The sequence below is a fragment of the Choloepus didactylus genome, chromosome 2, assembly GCF_015220235.1.
Source record: "Choloepus didactylus isolate mChoDid1 chromosome 2, mChoDid1.pri, whole genome shotgun sequence".
Taxonomy (NCBI): Eukaryota; Metazoa; Chordata; class Mammalia; order Pilosa; family Megalonychidae; genus Choloepus; species Choloepus didactylus.
This window is the reverse complement of record NC_051308.1, coordinates 138,202,225-138,208,224: the sequence shown is the minus strand read 5'-3', so window position 1 is coordinate 138,208,224 and position 6,000 is coordinate 138,202,225. Positions and strand designations below refer to the sequence as shown.

Below are 6,000 nucleotides of genomic sequence, written 5' to 3'. Positions count from 1 at the left end.
ATTCACTTGATTGGAACAGTGAATGAATGGTAAAGAATCAAAGATTCTTCCAAGGTTTTGAGCCAGAACTATAGGAACTACAGAAAGAACTACAGGAAATATGGAGATGCTAGTCACAGATGCACCAGAAAAGAGAAGCACATTAATGATGGCAGATACCACATTCTGTTATTTGAAGTTGAGATATTGGTAGCATAATCAAGAAAAGATGTTCAACTGAACGTTGAAAATGTGAATGGGTTTAGAAAGCATAGAGTTCTGTTTAAGTACGCATGTGTCATCATGTTGGATACAGTTAAACTGGGTCGAAAAGATAGAGAAGAACATGTAAGCACTGAAGAGAGAAATGTAGACAGAGCTTTTCAATATTTTTCATGCATCATAGACTCCTTTGACTTTTCTAATGAAGTCTGTGGACCCTGTCACAGCACAATGGTTTTAAATGCATAAAATAAAACACATAATGTTGAAATGGAGGCCAACTGTTTTGAAATAGTTATAAAATAATTTTTAAATGTGGTACAGTAATAGTTTTAATTCACTAAAGCTGCCAAAATGCAATATTTGTGTTTACCAGAAATAAACTGGCTTTTATTACTTTACAAACTGGCAGTTCTGAGGCCATGAAAATGTCTAAATCAAGGCATCATCAACATGATACCTGGACTCCTGTGTCAGATGGCAAGGCACATAGTGGTGTCTCCAGATCTCTCCCTTCTCTTCCAGGTTTCATTGCTTCTACCTTCTATGGCTTTCTTGTTTAGCTTCTGTGTCTTTCTTTCTGTGCATCTGTGTCTTTTCTCTGGATTTCTTTCTCTTAAAAAGGGCTCCAGTAAGAGGATTAAGACCCACCTGGGGCATGCCTCAACTGAAATAACTTAATCAAAATGTCCCACCCACAGTAGGTTTACACCCATGGGAGCATGATCTTCTGGGGTCAGTGAAGCTCCAAACCATTACAGTAATTTAAATGCTTGCTTATTAATGCATTAGATAACAGATTTGGAGGTGGGTCTAATAACAGCCATAATTTCAGCGTAATGATTAATGTAAATAACAGTTTAGGAGATATGCAAAAACTGTAATGTGACATGAAATATCTATGTTTTCCAATGGTGTCAAAGTCATGGATTCTGTAAATATCACTCTGGTTTGTAGCCTATATTAGTAATTTAAAACAATGCTTAATTTCAGTTAGAAGTTAATGTCCTATTTTGCCATTCAAATTTGTGGACTCCTGAATTCCATCCATTGAATTCTTAGGGCTTCATAGACTCTAGACTAAGAACTTTAGAACATGTCCATATATGGAAATTTGGGGAGGCAGAAATTCTTTGAACTGGTTTACAACATAATAGAAAATATTTGGGTAATAATTTCCCAGAAAAGGTGTTCATGTGCAGAAATGGCAAAGGCAGCATCATTTTTATGAGCATAGATTCCAGGAAAGACACTTGAGTCAAATCACTATGCATGTGTCCTTGGACAAGTCACTTAAACTCCATGTGCCTTAGTTTCCTCATTTTTAATCTTTGTAAGGTTATTTTGGGGATTAAATGTGTTAATGTTTGAAAATAATTTAGAGCATGGCCTGATTCATATTAAGCACTTCATTAAAAGCATTTATCTAATAAATAAATATAGACAGGCTGGTACCTTTACAGACTAAGACACGTAGTTTGTTCCAGCTGCTTCTCCCTTGTAGTATAATCAGTGCAGGAAACAAAAATGGAGTGAACAGAGGGATAGGAAAAGTCTAGGATAAAGCATGTCAAAATGAAATGAATTTCAAAAGGAGATAATTCAGAGAACCAGATGCTACTAGCAAGTCAACAACTGAGAACTGGAATTGGTAATTAGATGGACAGATAGAAGAAGCCAGATACCCAGTATCTGAGTTTCCTGGTTGCTGAAACAAATACCATGCAATGGGTTTGGCGTAAACAATTAGGATTTTTTGGCTCATGGTTTCAGAGGCTAGAAGGCTTGCTTCCTCCTAGGGTGGGTATCTTCTGGCTGGCCAGCAAAAATTCCTTGGCTTTTCCATCATATGGCAAAGCACATGGTGGCATCTTCTTTCTCTTCCAGGCTCTGTTGACATTCAGATTCTGGCTGTTTGCCAAGGTTTCTCTTCCTGAGTCCAATTTCCTTTGCTTAGAAGAACTTCAACTATATGGGATTAAGACGCATCGTTATTCAGTTTGGGCACACCTTAACTAATAACGTCTTCAAAGTTCCGATTTACAACTGGGATCACACCCACAGGAACAGGGGTAGGGACCTGAACATGCCTTTTGTGGGAACATGATTCAAACCCCCACATCCAGCCATACACTGACTGAGCTGATAGGGGACAAGCAAAGGCAGTGAATATGAATTACTTTCCTCAAATGCTAGTAGACTGAAAGTTTATTGGAATTTACATAAATGACCTGAGTACAGTTGATGGCAAAGGGAAAGAAGTCAGTGAAGAGAGAAAGATTGGAAATGTAGAAGAAAGAAGAGCAGTTAATTGTTAGTCAGGTCTGACTAACGTAACAAAGAATGAGATGAGTTGAAAGACTAGGTTGTTTGGGGATGGGAGAGAGACAAATTCATGTAGAAAGTTCCATCTTGAACTAGATATAAGGAGTTCAAACCCTTCTGAATCCATGGCAAAAAGGAGAAGCAGATGAAGATATTAGTTGTGATTGAAGAAAAGAGACTGAGAGAGCCCACACTGGAGAACCTTCATCTCTCAGAACCATGGCAAGCTTGGACCTTCACAAATTGTGGGTGGGGAGAATGAAAGGGATGGAAGCATTAGGGTGAATGAGAAACACTTTCATTAATTGCTGCAGGGAATGCAATAGGCATCTAATTGGAGATGAATAAAAATATTGCCAAGTAGCTATGGAAATCTAACTGGAGTTGAGCTAAAGAAGAGAATTTAATTTCGCCATAAATGTTACTTCCCCAAGGAAATCCTTATTGATCACGCTCCCAGAATATGTTTAATTATCCGTGCTATATGTTCTCATTTTGCCCCAAGATCATATAAATACTTTTTGTTGAATGTCTGACTTCCTTGCAAGAATGTAAGCTTTTTGAGGGCTTCTTGTTTATTTGTATATTCACATTTAAGATCACAGAGATTGGCACAAAGAAGATACCAAACAATTTTTTTTTAATTTTAATAAAATTTTAATGAAAGTCTTATTTTCTGGCTTTTATTTTTTGCTCAGGTTAGATCTTTTACTAGATGAAGACTGGGTATGTCAACAAAGGTAAAAAATGAGCAGGGAAGAAAAACGTAAATTATGCTGAATACTATAGATCAGGAATAACCTGCAGAAGAAAGTCTAGAAGGTGAGGGATTCAAAAAGCTATTAAGGTTGTTCTAGGTAGTCTAGAAAAGTCAAAAAAAATAGATGATGTCCTGTAAGAATAGATATAGGTGGAGAATCTGATCATCACTTCCTTTGAACACTTACTGAACAACCACTATAATCCAAGCCTGCTGTGAAGAGTGAAAAGTGTAGGTTCAATTAGTGAAATAAAATTTCACATCAGTGCATAAGCTTCAGTTCTAGATTTAGACTTTCATACATTCATGTTACAAAATTAGTTTACTAGAACATACATTTATTGAACATAAAACTGTTTTTCCCCTCTTTTGGATGATTGAGAAAAATAGAAAGCAAATAATGGGAGATAAATGTGTGTTAGGTACTACGTTTGGGTCTTTCTTTTATCTTTTTGATTATGTGCCCTAATTTTTTTCTTGAGAATAGTAAATTAGCATGACTTTTTACACATACTATCTGTTCAGCTAGGGAAGAGATTACTCAATGATTCATTTTATTTAACAAGTTCTCTTATAGCACTCATTGTATGTCAGGCACTCTTCTAAGTGCTCTACCAGTGCTAACTTTTAAAATGTGATTTAGCATTTAAATCTGTTTTTCCAAGTTAACTTATATGAGGCTCCTAAACAATTACTCTCCTGGAACATTCCTGTTAATAATTTGATTTAAACCAAATATACTAAAAATAAAAACATTTAAGCAGTCATCAAATGCTTCCATTGTAGGCATATTGATATTGGCACTAAAAGGACACACATGAATACATTCATCTACTCATTTAATCTTGCATTCATGCATACCTTCACTTATTCAGCAAACTTTTATTGAGTCATTGCTATGTAAAATCAATGTATTTTGATTTTAAACAAGATAAGAATAGGATAAGATAAGATAAGAATAAGATGCTGCCTCCATATTCAGGAAGCTTCCAAGCTGTGGAGGCATGATGGGGAAAGAATGCAGATAGACAAGAAAGCAAATAATGACATATGATATATGAAATCTTGGAAGAAAATGCTATAATAAATGTAAAAACAAAGCCCAAGGTGGATTGTGTAAGACTACAGGGAAGGGAGCATTTAAGCTGAATATGTGCCATCTTGGTAATGGAAGCTCTTACTACCATACAGGCCAACAGGGTGTAGAAATATGGATGGACTTCAGCTGGATCAAGCTTTACCTAGGCTGAAGTGATGTGTTAACAACTGATAGGGAAAAATCATTTACTGAACTATCAAGAAAATGCAGCCTTTTCAGTAAAAGGAAACTTTGTCTACTAGTTTCCAATGGCAAAATAGTCTACCAGTTCTACATTTTTTTTCATGTTTGTTTTACTGTTTCTGAACTTGATTTTCTGTAAGAACTAGAAATGCTTTTCATCTCCAGTTGGCAACAAAGCTTTACTCCATTTTCCAAGTTGGATTGTTATAATCCTCTTTAATGAGTCTACCATAGCTTACTCTCCAAGGCCTCCAACTTGATCAGAAAATAATCCTCAGCCAAAGGAGCAGCAGAACACCACACTCTCTTCATCACAAAAAAAAAAAATGCCTTTTTAAATAATTGCTACTTGGTTTCTGTTCCAAGTAAAAGAGCTTTGAAAGGTTAAATAAAAGATGATCCTTGACAACCCATAGACCTTGTTTCCCTCTATTTTATCCAAATAAAAACCCTAACTTTGTTCTCAGAGGAAAACAAAATGAGAGGAAGGCCCCAAGATACTGGCCTGGTATAACCAGAAACAGAAATCATTTTTACAGATGACATCATATAATATCTTCTCATACTAAATCAATATTTGTTGGTCTAAAATATTAAAACTACTAATTAATGAATTATTGAACAAGGCAGCAGTAAGTGATGACTGTGTTGCAAGTTCTGAGGTTTTTTCACCATCTGCTGCTGTTGTAACAATAACGTGAATGAAAAGTTTCTTCTTTGATTTCAGGAATGTTGTTCATCTTGCGTTCCATACCAGCAGGTCTGGTATGAACAACATTCCAAAACAGACTGAAAATGTCATCTGAATAAATATCTCATGAAAAGCTAATTAAAACATATGACCACAACCTCATTTTAATAACTTAAGACAGTTATTTGGATTTGCAGGTATTGATCATAACTGAGTGAATATTTTCCATGCAGTTAGTAACAGTAGAAGAATTTAATTCACATATTCATTGCATGAAATTTTACTTTTTTTTTTCCTATTCAGACACTCAATAAAAGGCTGTTGTCAAATTATACCACTTGTAGGACCTGTAGCAGCGAAACGAATGCAGAGAGTGGAGGCCCAAGTATTAGATAAAAGGCAGCCAGACATGTGGAGATGGAGTTTCATCTTGGATCAGTAGAGAATGTGACTTCTGATTTTTAATGGCTTTCTTTGCAGTTTTTCCCCCATTAAAATTGAAATTGTGTAGAAACTAGGCGTTGGTGTTTTGAAACAAAGTAGCAAGTTATAAAGGGTGTGTTTTTACATTTTTTACACATCAAGTCAAATGTAAAAGACTAAATGTTCCAAAGCTCACCTAAACAATATTAAAGACTCACGCAGATTCTTTAAACCAAGCCGCATGAAGTTCAAGTCATTTTCTAAGAAACAAACAAACAATAACAACAAAAAACCCCCAAAAACAAAGCAAAACATAAA

At 35.5% G+C, this 6,000-nt stretch overlaps 1 pseudogene; it reads left to right on the top strand.

The window, feature by feature from the left end:
* The first annotated feature begins 282 nt into the window (after positions 1–282).
* LOC119513463 overlaps positions 283–6,000 on the top strand; it is a 32,621-nt pseudogene continuing 26,903 nt past the window's right edge.